This window comes from Miniopterus natalensis, chromosome 8, assembly GCF_054644295.1.
Source record: "Miniopterus natalensis isolate mMinNat1 chromosome 8, mMinNat1.hap1, whole genome shotgun sequence".
Classification (NCBI taxonomy): domain Eukaryota; kingdom Metazoa; phylum Chordata; class Mammalia; order Chiroptera; family Miniopteridae; genus Miniopterus; species Miniopterus natalensis.
Window position 1 is genome coordinate 64,644,720 of NC_142088.1, and position 18,810 is coordinate 64,663,529.

The following is an 18,810-nucleotide window of genomic DNA, read 5'->3' on the forward strand; positions in this document are numbered from 1 at the left end:
TGGGTTGTCATTTCATTTTACTGACAGTTTCCTGTGCTGTGCAAAACCTTTTTAGTTTGATGTAGTTCCATTTGTTTTATTTTGTGTGTTTTTTGTTTGTTTTCCTTGCTTGAGGAGATATTACAGAAACAATTATTGCTATGAGAAATATTCAAGATTTAACAGCCTACATGTTTTTTAGGATTTTTATGGTTTTGAGTCTAACATTTAAGTTTTTAATCCATTTTGAGTTTATTCTTGTGCAAGAAAGTAGTCTAGTTTCATTTTTTTAAAATGTACCTGTACAATATTCCCAGCACCATTTGTTGAATAGACTATCTTTACCCCATTGTATGTTTTCCCCTCTATTGTCAAATATTAATTGACTATAAAGGCATGGGTTTATTACTGGGCTCTCTATTCTGTTTCACTGATCCATATGTCTGTTTTTATCCCAGCACCATGCTCTTTTGATTACTGTGGTCTTATAGTATAGCTTGATATCAGGTAATTTGAGTCCTCCAACTTTATTCTTCTTTCTCAAGATTGTTGCTATTCAGGGTCTTTTGTGGTCTATATAAATGTTTGGAATATTTGTTCTAGTTCTGTGAAATACATCATTGGTATCTTGATAGGAATTGCATTGAATCTGTAGATTGCTTTGGGTAGTATGAACATTTTAATGATGTTAATTCTTCTTATCCATGAACACTGTATATGCTTCCATTTATTTGTATCTTCTTCCATTTCTTTCTTCAGTGTCTTATAATTTTCCAAGTACAAGTCTTTTACATCCTTGGTTAAATTGATTTCTAGGTGTTTTATTCTTTTTGAAGCAATTGTGAGTGGGATTGTTTCTTAGTTTCCCTGATACTTCATTATTGGCACATATAAATGCAACTAATTTCTGGATATTTATTTTTTATCCTGCTACTATACCGAATTCATTTATCAATTCTGTTAGTTTTTTGGTAAAACCTAAAACTTAAAAAAAGAGAAGCAAATAACTCTCTCAGGGACATATCACAGTATGTAATGAATCTGGGCTTTGAACCTATGGTTACCTTTGCTTCCTGGTGAGTTCTGAGTAGCTAAACTTTCTCTGAATAAAGAACCTCTGATCATATCCCATTTTCATGTTTGTTTTTCTCTCTATCTCTTGTCCATTGATTTTGGTTGATTCTTTATTTATTATATTCCATCCACTTTCAACAAGTGAGAAGCTTCTTCCAATGAGAAAGACAACCAAAAGGTTATGGCCTTACAATGAGCAAGCACCCCCAAGACTTTCTATGGATTAGAATTGGAGACCTTAGTAAATCTGCTCCCATATAAAATCACCTCGGTTTATGAATAGAATAATTAGCAGGGCTGAAAGTATTTAAAACATTTTATCACTTGTATATTAGAGTTCTGGGTAGTTAGAGAACACCAGTTTATTTGTGCTACATTTTATCTTCTGTTAATTGCTTTATTTTTCAACTTAAATAATTAGTTTTTAATTATTTGTAGGTGAGTGGGCATGCAACAATTCCTGGAAATGCTGAATAACAAATACTCTTCCTGGCCTTCCCATTGTTAGTGATGACTCTGCCCTTCTTTGCCTGTAAATCCTTTGCATCATCCACTCACCCACATTTTGACCCCTCCCTTGTCCATATTTAAATTGCATATCATTTCCACTTAGTGTCTTTTGATCCAATTTACTTCTTTCAAGTCCCATATTTCCTTTAAACAGGAGTTTTATTCTAGGATGACCCTGACATCAAGTATCTTCCCACCACTTTCCTTAACTGCCCATCCTGACATGAGAGAGATGCTCTTGCGGGAGAGAAGACACTCCATACTTCCAAACCTGAGATCATAAGAACGTTCTCATTTTCTTGAATTCTAATTCAGTGACTAGTCTCCCTTTTATGTCCTCTAATAGGTAAAATTTTAGATTGCTGGGAATCAGCCCTTTGAGGTCCAAATTCTCCTTGAAGGCTTTATGTTTTATTGGAGTTCATGTTATTTTATATTTATGTTATAAAACAATGAGTGAGTTATAATCAAGTCAACCAAGTTTACTTATATTAAAATTAATATACATTTTAATTGTGTGTTTCTATTATGTATATTAAGTAGCATCAGCTGTATGCTTTTGTAGATGAGTCACATGGGTAGATTGGAGGGAACTCATACTCGATGGGACAACTTTTGTCTCCTGTTGCATGATCCTGTAAAAGCGCCGTGGCTGGACTAGAAAAGTTACTTTCACCTATTTGTATCTCTAATGGGCAATTTGATCCTAGAATAAATGAAACTCCCAACAATATTTGTTGGATGAATCTGAATAAATGTTCCTTAATTTATCTGAAACAGTGTAGCAGTGAAGTAAATATCACTGCAAAGTGCAAAGTGGATAATGACTGCAAAAGTCAATATGGAGCACTAAAAATGCAAAATATCAGGCATTTCAATCCTTGCAATTAAAAGAATGTTATTTTGTGGTCTACTGAGAAAAATGGAGAAACTTTTAATTTGCTTTTCTGAAACTAATTTGCAAAAAATAGGCATTTAAGGATTGATAATTATTAGTTTGCTATATTAAGGTAAAATATCACAGCCTGAAAGAACTGATAAGATGGAAAGGTTTTTTGTTTCTTTAAACTTAACATTTAAAGTAAATTACATAAATTGAGGAATAGTCTATTGAGAAAAGCTTATCATTTTACTACCCAGCTGAGCTCGTAACTGAAATAATAGTGATGCACCCAAATGCTTCGTAAATCTTTATTACATTACTGAATTAGGGAAAAATATGTTAATCAATATATTGTTAACCTATATAATGATTGCCCATTTTCTTGTCATAGAATTTAACATTGTATTTAGTCTGAAATTATATCTGGTAGACCCAGATTTTTAGAAAGAGAAAAGGCTACTTCAAAAGATTGCATTGCTTGTCAAGGTTATATTTATTCTCTTTTTTCCTCCAAGATAATTGCATGATGAAATTATGTGTGAAAAGAAAATTTTCAGCTACTACCTTGAATAAAGGTTGGAAAGGTTATGTTTACCAGAGCTCCATTGCCAACACATTGTTGCCCTTCAGGCAGAATAATCTAATTTTATTTATTTCCAATAAATGGAGTACTGAATCCTCAGTCTTTGAATGCATTTTTTGGTCACTTTTTTCATTTATTTTTGTATTCCTTCCCCTGATGGTATGGGAAAATAAGATGACATGATTATAGTAATTTGAGAATCACTCACTGTTTTTAAAATGTCCTTTACATTCCCACACTTGCATTTATCTTACCATTAAATACCTTCCAATAATTTTTTTTTTTTTTTATTAAACTTCTAAATTAGTCTTCTGCTGAAATATTTCTAAATTTGGTTCAGAAAGAGAAAATATAATCAAATATTCCAGTTTGGTTTTTGTTAAGTTGAAATTATATAGTGCCAGTGTGGTATTAAAATCTAGACCAAAGAATTACTTCTCTATTAATATCAATGCATTACTTTCCACACATGAATGAAACATGCAATTTCTCATTTGTCATTTCTTCCTTTATTTGTTCATTCATTTATTCATATGCTCATTAAGTGCTATGTGCCAGCGATTGTTTTACAAAGATCACTGATAAATAAAGTGTTTTTAAAAGCTAAGAGTACAAAAAAACCAAAAAAACAAAAACAAAAAAAACCACAGGCATCCTACAGAACATCTGGCCAGTACTCCTCACAACTGTCAAAGTCAGTAATGACAGCTGAATGCAGTGCAGTGTCCTGGATGAGATCTTGAAATATACAAAGTCATTAGTTACAAAGTAAGGACATTGGAATAAAGGATGAGCTTTAGTTAATAATAATGTATTGATATTGTTTCATTCATTTTGACAAATATACCACACAAATACAGATGTTTACAATAGCCAAAAGTGGGAGTAGGGTATGTGGAAATTCTCTGTACCATCTTGGCAATTTTTCTGTAACTTAAAAATTATTCTAAATATATATTTAAAGCTGGAAGCAATCTTAGCTATAATATATTTAGCCCTAAACTCCTAGTCATTTTATAGAGGGAGAAACTGAAGGCCATAGAGGTTCTATAACTTGCCTGGGGTGGCATACAATTTATCAGTAAAAAATCTGGTACCAGAAAGTCACACATTCTTTGGGATAACTGACAATTAATTTATTACACCTTTGAAATACACATCTCAGTCATTATAGGGGGAAAAAATCACCGTTAGTGTTTTTATCTTATACTCCTTGATCCTAATGATATGGTATGTTAAATTGGTCCAATAGCATCTTTAATTAGAAGTATCTTTCATTATTTAAAGTGATGGCATTTTTTCTGTGGCTTCTATGTGCTTTCAGGCTGCCCTTTCTTGTCTTGGTGTCTATCAATGATCCATTTCTGCACTTTCTTTGTCTCTGCACAACTGATATCTCTAATACTTGATCTGCTTTATTTTTATTTACTTTTAAAATGTTTAATTTCTTGCTTTATTAATACCTTTGAGATAGAGATTTTATTACAAAATCACAAGAATGTTATTTCATACTACCTTTTATTACAAAGTTACGAAAAAGATTCTTTTTTATTATGTTATGCCTAGGTACTATTGAAATGAACAAAGACAAGGGAGTGATTTAGAAAGCTAGATGTAAAATTATATACATATAATACTAAGCCAATATATCGTTACTAAGAAGACATTAAAAACAAAAGGGTATAATCACTTCATACTCACCTTCTGGTGTTTTTCTTGCTGCTCTAAATAAATGGCACCTGGCACTTGTCTGAAATGTGGAAAAATCCTACCAGGCATATAGAGACTACCATTTATAGGGGTTATGGTACTTGAGGCAGGCTTTTGGCTTCTTACCTTACATTAATTGTTTAAAAAAGTACAAGTGCTTGAAATGCTTGAATAAATGCAAATATGTGAATAAGAAAGAAGAGATAACCACAGGCTAATGAAGTAAAATCTTCAGAGTAGTATTTAAAATACATTAGAGTAAGTGGGGGAATAAGTTATATTTGCAGTTTACTGTTTTGGCACAAATAACAAAACTTCTCAAGTCTGTCAGTTCAAGATGTACCATGAGATTGTAGAAATTAGACGTTTCCCCATACTCAATGAAATCTTATTTTAATGAACAGAACAAGATTCCATCATAGTTGAAAACCAAGACATTGGTAAAATAAACACTTTAAAAGAGGTGTTGAAGAGGACTGCAGAAAGTAGTCACAATACCTATTAGGTAGAGTTACTCATGTATGTATGGAGACACAGCATATTCAGTCTACACCTATCTCAGATGGATTTTTACACTGGAAAAGTGTGGGTTGGTTGTTAAAATGGCCTTTTGAAGATGAGCTCTTTTGATATTTTGCAGGGAGTATAATTAGAAAAATATTACTATATGTTACTAGGACCACAGTCAGATAATGAGAACTGTGAAAAGGTCTGTGCCAATGTCTCAATAATATGATAAAATTAAGAAGTGGAGACAGTGTATTTTGGAATAAGCAGAAATGAAAAGCAACAGTTGCTCTCAACAGCTGCTTTTACCAGACCTAAGAGAGTGGCTGATGGTAAGTGTTTGAGGGACAGGACAAGTCACCGTCCTGAGCAAGAGGAAGACATGAGGATTAGCAACCTCACCAAGTTATGGTGAAGAGTTTCTTCCTTATACTTACCTTTTACCCAGCCTGAATTTTAATCCTACGCCTTGGAACGCAAAATGCAAGAAAGACGTGTGTAAAGCCTTTAATCCCACTGAAAATTGTTGCACAGAACTTTTTCAAGGACATCTGGTCTCCCTTCTGGAGTAGAATGACAGAAATGCTCAGCATTCATAAGCTCCTTGGAGTAGGAGATATGTGACAATTGACACCCGTCTCTCCTCTTTGTGTGTGAGTAGGCTTGAAGTTACTGATTAGGTGTAGAAAATTGCAACAGGTTTAAAGATAAAGCAATGATAGGTTATAAGCCTGGCTCTAAAAATATCCTCAATGATAAGAGGGAAAAATGGGGAAAAGGAAACTTATAGTAATTAAATATCTTAGAAGATTACCCCTTTCCACTAACCAGATTTGGGGTCTTTTCTGAAGCATTTAGCAGTTCCTCCTCATCATTTAAATCACTATGGTCATTTGGCCCCTTAATAATATACAGACACAGTTCTATAGTGACAACAGATTCATGAGGCAACAGGACATGGGATTTTCCATGTTGAGCCTTTGCTCCATTTTTAGAACCAATGAGCTATTTTCTCTCCATGCTGATAATAGATTTTCAAGTTACTCATGTATTTAAAATATTACTTTTAAATTACAGAAGTGAAAGATATCATAGAATTGACACTTTTGGAACTACCTTTTCTAGATTTGCCCCTGAACTCATCCAGTATGAGGAAAACCTTAATAAAAATCAGAAGCATCTGCTCAAAAGAGTCACAGAGGCTAACGCTGTTTCAGGACAGTGAAAAAGAGAAATTTGCAATAGATTTTGGTCAAACACCTATTCCTGGCAATAGGAGGAAAATATATGGAAAAAAATACGTTATAACTTTCAACACTCCCTTGATGCCTTAATTCTGAGGTGAGTCTGGAGAACTGAAACCCTCAACTTCACACACTCTCACCCGCTCCTTAACAGCCCGTATTCCAGGGTGAACCTGGCCGAGCACTGGTCCTCAAAGAACCAAACCCTTCTCCTCATAATCACCCTTCAGGTTAGGCACCTCAGAGAAAATATATAAATTCAATTTTTAATCACCTGCTACTTTATCAGTGCTTGCCCTCCCAGAGAGCAGGAACGAGGGGAATGAGTGAGGTAGAGAGGAAAGGAAAAGACACACCAACAGACACTATTCAAGGCCCGCCATTGGACACTGAGCACGGCTGATTGCTCCCACTGGTGGGGTGATTTTGAGGAACTGTGTGAGAGAATTCTCATGAACACCATTTAAAGACATTGCTGGAGCTTTCTGTCAGACAGCAAGCACCCCCAGCCTTACAAACAGAATCCAGACAATTTAAAAATCTGGTGGTCCATAGTGCAGACATAATTCTAGTAATTTTGCAATTGTCTATCTCCTGGAAACTAATTCTTACCAGATTACATTTCACCATTAAATAAATATATATATATTTGGCTTTTTCTGTCTCAAGCTCTTGGAATGAATTTTTTTTTTTTTAAATATATCTTTATTGATTTCAGAGAGAGGAAAGGAGAGGGAGAGAGAGAGCCAGAAACATCAATGATGAGAGAGCCATTGATCGGCTGCAGCCTGGAACCCGGGCATGTGCCCTGACTGGGAATCGAACCCTAATTGCCTGGATCCTAGGTCAATGCTTAACCGCTGAGCCACACCCGGCTGGGCAGAATGAATATTTTTGGTTCTGTTTTCTCGACTCTGTTTCATTTATATCATCTGTGATATTTGGTATTTCCTTTGTCTTCTAATTTTGGGCTTAGCTTGTTTTTTTGTTTGTTTGTTTCCTAGTTTCTTCAGGTGGAAAGTTAGGTTATTTATTTGAGTTCTTTCTTTTTGCTTATTGTAGGTGTTTATTGCTATAAACTCCTCCTTTAAATCAGCTTTTGCTGCATCCCATAAGTCTGGATATATTGTGTTTCCATCGTCATTTGTCTCGAGATATATATTTTTTAAAATTTCTCTTTAGTTCTGGTTATGTTCCAAGACATATTCTTGAGAATCTCTAGTTAGGTGTCTTACTCATATGATACTTTTTATCTCCTTGAATGGAACATATATATCACTTAACAATTTATAAATTACTTTCATATATTTTCTTTTTAGCCTTCATGATAAATTCATAAGCTAGTTGCAGTCACCGTACACAATTCGTAGCTGGATACTCAGGCTCTGACCGACTAAGCGCTTGCCTAAAGTCACATGGCTGGTGAGTAAGAAAGCACAAGGACTTGGAGCAATGCAAGTTTTACAACCTTACTATCTCTGGGAAATAAGAAAAAATTCTGGCTTTGGCAAAAGTTTAATTGAGGCCTTCAGGTCCCAGATTAAAACGTGGTCTTGGGGAAGGATAAACCACTCACGATTACTTACAGTGAGTTTTGGGACATCATTTTCTGTTAGTCACAGCACATTGTTCAAGACAAATACATGTGACTGTCGTGTCGATGTGACACAGCAGATGATCATTAAGTCCAGTATCACAGTGCAAAAATGTATTCTGCTACTGCTACTTAATGTACAAATGTGAGAAATCTGTTCCCTGTTGGAAGGCGACTAACAAAATAAACAAATAATATTGTATCGATTAACATGAGAAAATGAGAACAGAAAATAGATGATTTTGAAAACCATACTTTTTAATATACCATATGAATGATGCAGATTCTTTGTGGGTGAAAAAATTAGCAATCTGTTCATACTGGTTGCCAGAAAATTTTTGAATTTTAAATATCATTGCTTCTGTTGTGACTGTGAAGGCTGACAGAGCAGCATGTCTGAAGTGTTTACCAGAATAACTGGTGAGGGTGTGGTAAATTAGCAGATATTCTGGACTAAAAATCTGTACTCATTTTATCAATGAAAATACTGGGGTATAATAAATATTTCTTTACAGAACTTTCCCCCTGCTGTTACTATAAACTTTATGCAAGAGTATTTGTTACTCAAAATATAATAAGAAATAAATGATGGGCGTATTAAAAGATTAGCAGCAGTTGATAAACCACCACCACCTGGCCATTTATATTTGGAGATGGTAGACTAATACTCTTGAAAATCAAATTTAAAATATTCTCAACTCATCAGGAACTTGAACAAGACAACACACCTAACTTAAAGTTTTCCCCCTTAACTCTCCGCACTTTCTAAGGTTATGTATATATTTGAGCTGTCTAACTGGAAATATGTCCATCAGACAACAAAGTTATTTACTTCAAGATGATGCTACATTAAATTCTGGATAAGATATGTATTTTAAGGCTAAAGGAATGTTATTGTATTAGGGAGAGTGCATAGATTTGAATGAGGCATTGGCTTTCTAGAAACAATAGGAGCAAGAAACACATCAGTGGGAGAGCTAAGTCCCTGGGCAGTGGGAACCCGCCAGAGTAAATTTCTAGGCTGAGAAAGTGAAGGAGACAGAAACCATAGAGGCAGAGAGGCTGATGCTTTTCTCTGCCAAAAGTGGCCTGGACCTTCCTAACAGCAAAAAAATAATGTAACCTGCAAGGAAGAAAGAAAATGCATAACTCCGAATAGCAGAAAAACAATCAAATTAAATTGCAACATTTGAATTTAAATGATTTTTTTATGAGTAACATTTGTTTGTATATGGTGTTTTACAACGGGATGGTGGTAAGGAAGAATAATCATGTGTCTGCCTTAAAATGGCTATTAATAAGTAGAGAAGAGAAACAGGTCCACAATATGTATAAAAATAACAGGATATGAGAAGAAAGGACCATGTACAAGGTGAGAAGCATCAGAAGGGTGTCTGGGAAGAAAAATGATGGCCTCATGCTAATACAAAGATCATTTCTTAAGGAAAGCAATGTCTTCCATTTCAGCTACAGCGTCACTATTTTAATATTTTCTATTTCTGAGTGCACTCTTAGTGAAATTACAATATTAAAAGTTTTCCCTCAGCCAGATAGATAAATATTGAGTTTTACTAGTGAATCTACAATTACCACTTGTTGATGGCGGGCAAATGGGATTTCTAGTTAACTATATTGTAGATAGAGGATCCTTACCTTTCCACGAGCGTGGGTGTTAGACAGGGAAGCCTGGGCCCCTGAGGAAGACTGGGTTACAGGCAAGAACTATGTCTACAAGGGCTGCTGAGAGAAAAGAGGGAGAACTGGTGCCGGGGTGTTGTGTTAGGGTATAGTAAGAAAAATATTTTTGTTGTTTTTGATGCCTACTGGTCATTCAGAAAAGAACATTTAAATATTGCTCTGAGGTTTGGTTTTGTTTTTAACTTACAGTTCTAAAAGGGCTTTCCTGATCATGGATTTATAATTCATGAATATAAATAAGTAAAACCTTGTTAATATGTGATATATAGTATTTGACAGGGTTTCTAGAAATTTAGGCAACTGCTCAAAAATGTATTAAATATGCTATACTTATTGAAAATATCCAATTTTTAATTATTAATTCTTTCTTAGCCATGTTACTTGAAAGAATCATTAGACTGTCCTAAATTGTAGGGAAGGTGAAATTAATTTATTGGGTGTTCAAACCCTTTTCTTTTCTTTTCTTTTCTTTTCTTTTCTTTTCTTTTCTTTTCTTTTCTTTTCTTTTCTTTTCTTTTCTTTTCTTTTCTTTTCTTTTCTTCTTTTCTTTTCTTTTCTTTTCTTTTCTTTCCTTTTCTTATTTTATTTTATTTTGTTTTATTTTCTTCTTTAAGAGAAACTTTTTTCTACAAAAAGTGACTAAACATCAACATCTGACTACTATTCCCAGTTCCAGATAACCTAAGCATTAAAATGCTTAAAATAAAAAAAAGGGATCATTATTTATCGAAGAATTTGTATTTTGTATCCTTGAGAGGAGATTGTTATTTGTTTGCGTGGATATGGTGGGTGTATTAGTCTGGGTTCCCTAGAAAAATAGAGCCAATAGGATGTATACATATGTATATGTTTCTCTGTATAAATTATTATGTATAATGTATTTATGTGTATACAGTCGGCCCTTTTTACCCATGGATTCTGTATCTGTAGAGTCAGCCAACCATGGATTGAAAACGTTTGAACAAAAGCTATTGCTCATTATATGCCATTGCTGATGTGCTATGTAGTAAGGCCACGATGGTTGCATCCATACTGAATATGTATAGAGTTTTCTTGTCATTATTCCCGAAATAACATAGTATAACAACTATTTACATAGCATTTACATTGCATTAGGTATGAAAAGTAATCTAGAGATGATTTATAGTATACAAAATGATATACATAGGCTATACTGTAGACAAATACTGTGCCATTTTATATAAGAGACTAGAATCTGCAGATTTTGGTGTCTGCGAGGATCCTGGAATCAGTTCCCCATGGATTTGAGGGACTTCTATATATCTATATGTAAATATGTATAATCTATATGTATATGTATGTATATATATGTAATTTACTGTAAGAAATTCACTCACATGATTGTGGTGGCTGGCAAGTCCCAAAAGACTTAGGAGAGCCAATGGAGTGGTTTGAGTCCAAATGCTGGCAGCTTGAGACACAGGAAGAGCTGATGTTTAAATTCGAGTCCAAAGGCAGGAATTAAATGTCCCAGTTCAAGGTAGTCAGGAAGCAGAATTTCCCTTCTGTTCACAGGAGAATAACCTTTTTTGTTCCATTTGGTTTAAGAACTGATTGGATGAAGCCCACCCACATTAAAGAGAGCAACCTGCTTTACTCAGTCTAACAATTTAAAAGCTAAACTCATTGAAAAGCACCCTTCCAATAACATCCAGAATAATACTTGACCAAATATCTGGGCACTCTATGGTGCAGTCAAGTCAACACATAAAAATCGCCGTCACAATGGGGAAGAGAGATGTGGCTACAAGAGGCAATAGTGTGAGGCTAGTGTGGCAGTGAGGCCAGAGGAATGTTCAGTATCGTTTCAACCAGACACTGGGGAAGGGTCATTTGAACATCCATGTGCTATAAGATATTATTCTTTCCAAGACTATAAACGACAAACCTTAAGGGGCTGGAGAAAGCCTTGCAAACCATAGCCATGACTCTTAAGGTGAGGAACTTATTGAAAGGTCTCAAAACATGGACAATGATGGCTGACGGGGCACAGGTGGGATCATCCAGGCATTTGCATTTGTGTGACCTCCCAGCTATAGCAATAGTATCTCCCCTGGATCTCAGGTTTTTAGTGTCTTTCACTTTTAATAGATAATTAAAATGTTTTATTTAAAGAGTCTTACTGTCTTAAAACTGCATAAATATGGAGAAAGAAAAACATTTCAGACAATAATATGACCAGTTATTCTGTGAAGACTAGTATTTTGAAGAGAAGATGTTCACTAGCCTGAGTAGCTGGTGGAAATAACATACCTCTGGTCCTGGATAAGCCACTGGCACCTCTTGCCAGTTCTTAGAGCAGCTTCCTGAGTTTTTTTCCCTTCCTTTGTAAAGCTCTGTGACTCCTTTGCTAACACCTAAGACCACATCTTGGGGTTGTTTTAACTGTTCCCATGGATAGGGCAGAGCATTTACCCTGCCCTGCCTCAAGGCTGCCTCTTAAACTTTAGTGGACCTCTCACCTTACTCCACATTATTTTTCCTCTCACCAAGTAATTACAGGAAATGTACAAGTATGATCCTGAAAGTCATTTATAATGAATAGATGGATCAAACAAAAGGCAAAAGACACAGTCTTTGAATGCTAACTCTTGTGGAAGTTTAAAGATATCTTCCTGTACTGCATGGATTTCTGTTAGGGAGAGGTCCTCATTGCAAGAGACTAATATTGCAGACATAGAGGTTTCTGAACCTAAATGATCTTAGGAAGAAGCTACTCTTGACACATAGCTGCCCGGGCTCCACTTTGGAATGCATTTGCATCTACATGAAGGTTATATGTGGGCATATTTCCTGTAACTTCTGCAACCAGAGAGTTGAATATTTTTTTATTAATATTTCTGTGGTGAACTTAGTTTCCCTGTCCCTACCTGATCAAGGCACAAGATGTACCGCTCAAACTGTGACTTACTTTCTTGCCAAGATTGTCAACTATGAGCTCAATCCTGCTTTCAACCAGCAGGAAATGTGATGCTAGGCCAAAGGCCAGAGGTCATAGATTAGCCCACTGGTACTGCTCTTTGCGATTCTAATTCTTAAACAGTACCCATAGCTTTGTATGGCTAGATAGAGAGAAAATGTAGAGTTGACAAGCTAGCAACGTCAGACAAATTCACGTTCGTAATCACTGCTGTGCAAGATAGCTCTGATATCTGATTTGACCCACAGCTGATTTGGAGAACTTCTAAACAAAATGATTGCAAACACATTCCCTCTTTGTAATCAAAACATAATCTACATATATCCAAGTGCAAACATTAATAAATGCAGTTTACCAAATAGAAATAGAAAAATAAATAGAGCCTTCTTGACATCATTTCTTTCTTAATCACTTTCTTTCTTATTTATTTTTTATTTGATAAGAACACTTAACTTGAGATCTACTTTCTTAATAAATGTTTAAATTCACAGTAAAGCTTAAGTATAAGCATGATATTGTACACTAGCCCTCTAGGACTTACTCATCTTACATAACTACAACTTTATACTCATTGAATAACAACCTTCTTTGCCCTCAGTACAAATATTTTTAGTATCTTTCTTATTGGCTATTTATTTGTAAAGTATTTAAAACAACTTATATGTCATATTCATCAGAAAACATTCCTAAAACTAGAAATTTAAAACATAAGATACAAAAAGAAAGAGAAGCTAATGTTAGTGTAATGGGGATAACTTACATGTATTAATTGTTAGGTACCTGAGTTGCAAAGGCTTGTGCCCTAGGGATCACACTCATCCCCTTTGCAGCCTGGATCATGAATGACATTTGCTTTATTCCTATACTGCTGATCTCCCACATGGGGACCCAAATCGCCCCCCTTTTTTTTTGTATTAGCTTGTTTCATTTTGCCTTGTTGATTTCTGAAGTTAGCTATGTAGACCTTCAGAGGTCACATGTCCTTCCCTTATGAGGAAAGTAAAACATTTGTGTAGATTTGAAATGTCTGCTTCAAACTCTGGTTTGTTTCAGCTCTGGGGGCTAATTTATCCTAATCTGCCTTGTCCAATAGTTGCCAGCAATGGGTGTGAGTACATGTGCTAAATATTTACAACTTACTATGTTATAAATATCTAATAAAAAAACCCAAAAAACCTAAGGTCCTCTGTCTAAATGTGGCCATTACATTATGTGGTGTAGATAGTTTTGGCACAAAAAAATCATTATCCTTTTTTTTTAAGTGATGTCAATGTTTAAAAGCGTCTTGGGAAAGAAACAAATCTGGCACATACTTGTATTCAATCCTGCTATGGAAAGATGGTCTCTTAAAGTGTAAAGCTACAGTGTCTGCTGTTTGAAGCTTTTACATTCAAACATGCTATGCTCCGAATTTTTGCCTCCGTGATAGTGGGACCCCCAGTTCGCCAGTCTGCTGATGTTGCGCTGTCTTAGTATTATCCCATTAAGTATTAGGACCTGGACGTTCAAAACAGTTGGTCTATCCTCATGTCTTACAGCTAGCTGCCCCATTGTGGGAGGTTTTTAATATTAATAATTTTTAGTTTTGAAATAATTTCAGACTTGGAAATTGAAACTATAGTACTAAGAATTTCCTTGTAAACTTTACCCAGTTTTCCCAAATGTTAACATCTTAAGTAACCACAGCCAACTATCAAACCCAAAATTATTGATACAACACTACCAGCTATAAGACTTATTTAAATGATATCAATTGTCCCAGTAACACCCTTGTTTTGTAGACCCTGATCACACAGTCGTTACATCACTTTAGTCTCTTTTAGTTTGGAAAGAGTTCCACAGGTCTTACCTTTTCTTTCATGAATAATGGCCAGTTGTTTTGTAGAATTCCCCTCAAACTGGGTTTGATGTTTTCTCATGGTTGAATTCAGTCTAGAAATTTCTGGCAGGAATACTGCAGAAATGTTGTTGTACTTTCTTAGTGCATCATATCAGAACAAATGTGATGAACATATTTTATTACTATTGGCATGCAAGCTATGATCACCTGTTTAGGTGGCATCTCCCAAGATCCTCCACTAGAAAGTTATTATTTTTTCCTTTATATTTATCTTTGAAAAGTTTTCTCTTTTCCACATTTATTCACTTGTTTATTCATTTTTGTGTATTAATCTGTTTGTTTGGCCTCACAAACATTTTTCTGGTTATAGTTTATATTCAATATTCAATCGGAGTATAGATTATGATCTATATTACTCAGGGTTCTCCAGATAAATAGAACTTACAGGATACATGAAGGTGATAGCTAGATGATAGCTAGATGATAGGTAGATAAATAGATGATAGATGATGATAGATGATAGATAGATAGATGATGATAGATAGATAGATAGATGATAGATATAGATAGATTAGATAGATAGATGATAGATAGATAGATAGATAGATAGATAGATAGATAGATAGATAGATAGATAGATGATATAGATGATAGATAGATGACAGATAGACATAAATACATGGAGATTATTATGAGGAACTTGTGGTGATGGAGGCTGAGAAGTTCCTGGATCTCCATCTACAAGCTGGAGACTCAGGAAAATTGGTGGTATAGCTCTAGTCTAAGTCTAAAGGCCTGAGAAGTAGAGGAAAAATTGGTGCAAGTCCCAATTTGAGGCCTAAGAAAATAAGATGTGTCTGCTCAAGCAGGCAGCAGGAAACAAAAGGGGTAAATTTCTCCTTTCTTCTCCTTTTGTTCTATCCAGGCTCTCATAGGATTGGGTGATGCCTACCCACATTCCGAGTGGTGGTGGTGGGGAGGCAATCTACTTTATCAAAATGACCAATTAATCAATACAAATGTTAATATAATCCAGAAACACTCTAACAGACATACTCAAGATCATGTTTAATCTGGGTACCTTATGGCCAGTCAAGTTGACATATAAAATCAACCATCACGTAATACATTGATATGATTATCTAGTATGATGCTCAGATTGTCTTGAAATTGGACATTGAAAGGTTCCTTATATTGACTTCTGTTTCACTTGGCATCTTCACCATTTTTTGAGACTTTCTTACTTTCTGACACAACAAAATGTTCCAGTCTCCCCTTTTTCTTTCCTTGTACTTGTCATAAAATTAGACTATTTTTCGAGTAGCATTCTTTTTGTTGGAGAATGGTATTTAGAAACCAAGAGCTAGGCACTAGGTGTGATCATTGCTAATGGTGTGTCATTGTTTTTAGGTCCTCTCAGTGGAAAGAGCTAGGAACTCTATGTAGGCAAACACATAAACAATGCATATTTATATTTATTTTATATTTATTTATCTATATTAAAATAACTATTTTATCCTGATAATTTCAATTCCAATTCAACACCATAAAGTTTGTTCTAGTCTTCCCCTTTCCCAAATTTATAACCCTTTTATTTAACAGTAAGAACTATGGCTCTCACTATCAATAATATATTCACTTATTTGCTTATTCTAGAATAGGAATGATCTTAAAATTGCTAACCCATATCTATGTGAAAAACAAGTTTATTAACTAGAGTGCAATGATTGTGTACAGTTTTCATTCACTTAGAGCATATAGTTAAAATATTGTTGTCCAAAGTTTGCTCATTAGTTTTCTTCTTTGTTCCTTTCAAAGTGTTTATGTTACTAATTTGTTTCATTTAAAATACAGGGAGGTTCTTTCCTTTTTCTTTTTTTTCTCTTTTTTACTGTTTGTAATCCATTTTCAATTATCCCACAGACATTGATTTAAAGTTTTAATTTACTTTTCAAAACTGTGAAATATTAACGGTTTTTAAAGTCATGCCACAGAGATAGAGAAATTCACTCTCCCAGCATCCCATCTATTGCCGTCCTGGCTCTTCATTTTTTTTCCACGTCATTCTCACTCAGCACTTCTAGGTTATCAAGCTTATTCATTCCTGCCAAACTTTTTTGTTCTTTTATTTATTTTTTCACAGAAGAGCAGATAAATGTATATATTTTTGTATCACTTTCTATCTTACATGACAGATAATATACTATAAAGTGTTCTTTGCATTTTGATTTTTTCACTTAACAATTTACCCTGGAATTTGCTTCATATCTGTTCATAGAGATCTTCCTCATTCATTTTATGGCTACATTTACATTGTGTGTATTATTTCATCAACCACTTTCCAGTGTTTGGGCATTTAGATTACTTTCAAAATTTTGCAGTTATTAGCAATGTGGCAGTGAGTCAGCTTACGCGTATGTATTTTGCATTGTTGGGGGAGTATCTTAATAGGTTCTCTTTTTCAACGTCTCATGCACTAAGTAATCTGTATCTTTCTAGAATACACACTTTTTCTGTGAAAGCTGTGATAAGATTCTGGACTGACATCAGATTACTTTTAGTGGATCCCCAAAATAATAATAATCAAATATGAATGCATTTTATTGGCCCCAGGGACAGCCATAAGGAGGTCCACTTGCTCAGAATGTATTCCAAATGTAAAGTTCAGCCCTGGCTAGGTGGCTCAGGCGTTTGGAGCGTCCTCCCGTGCACTAGGAGTTGGCCAGTTCGATTCCCAGTAAGGGCACATACCCAGATTGCAGATTCGATCCCTCGTCAGGGATGTATGCAGGAGAGAGCTGATGTTTCTCTCACATCAATGTTTCTCTCTCCCTCTCTTTCTTTCTCTCTGTCTCCCTTCCTCTCTAAAAATCAATAAAATTTTTAAAAAAATTTTTTTAAATTTTAATGTGAAGTTCAAAAATGTTTAGATCAATGCGAGCAAAAATAAAACGTGTGTGGAGTGTAACGACACTTAGCAAGTATTAATACACTTACTTGTACATAGTTTAAAGTAAGTGCTGCTGATTTTCTTTGTGATATGCCAATTGTTTTGTAAAAGTGTTTTCCTTAATGAAAAAATATGTTTTATCCATCCCTCACATTTAAACTCAATATATTTCACAATGTTCTATATATTTAGAAATGGGAGCAGGGTAAGAGATCTACTGCTCATTTTCATCACGTATCGCTTTAGTTCGCATACACAAAAATTACACAAAAATGTATTGCATTTCCTTTATATTTTGCCAACAAAATTTACAGTCCTGTCTATGTTTTGGTAAATGGAGCCAGGTTATCTCATCTCTATTCCCAAATCTTGTTCATTGCAAAACAGCAATGTTTTACATCAAAATAGACCATAAACATATTTCTTCAAATATAATACAGGAGTAATTACACTCTTCACAGTAAGTAAGAGACGATTAATGAAGGAGTACTCATTAAGTATTCATTTTAAATAGCTCTGCAGTGGAAAAAAAGAAACAAGCACACATTTTCATGACCCGGTAAAACATAAATTACAGAGCTTTCAGATGACAGAGTTGAATCTTCTTTTCTTATTATTTATATACTTGTGGAATAATATAATATTATCCTTCTTCTGCATTTAAGGCCTTATTTTCATTGTCTCCCTAGTTCCTCTATTTCTTGTGTACTAAACATTATTTAGCACCTTTCTTCAATCCTTTTCTTTGTTTCATCTTTCTCATGACCTCTCTCTGCCCCAACAAACAGGCAAGAAATTTCTCTGTTCCCGTTAGTACACAATTTATTTATTTCTAATTTACATTTGATGTTTTATGGAGCAAAGGACCTTGCTTTGTATTTCATGCTTTGAAATGTCCCATGTCTGATTATTATGTGTAATAAATAATAAGAATTTCTGAGGACACATGCATTTTCAATATTCATTTCTTCTAAATAAACCAGCCAAATAACAGCACTGACAACATGCACATTTTTATAACTATTTACTATCAGATGTGTGTAATCTACTTATCATCATAAAAATATCTCTTGTTATTATTGAAACTGCAGTAATTTGGGTATTGTAATCAAAGAGCACTGACATAACATTGTGTCAGAATGCACATTATTTATTCTGGAAACATCTGTTATATTTTGCAGATGATTAATCAGAAAACCTTAAAATACATTGAAAATACTTATGCAAGTGTTTTATGATCACACATAGGTTGTTTCATATATATATATATAAATATTTTAGAAAACTGAACACTGAC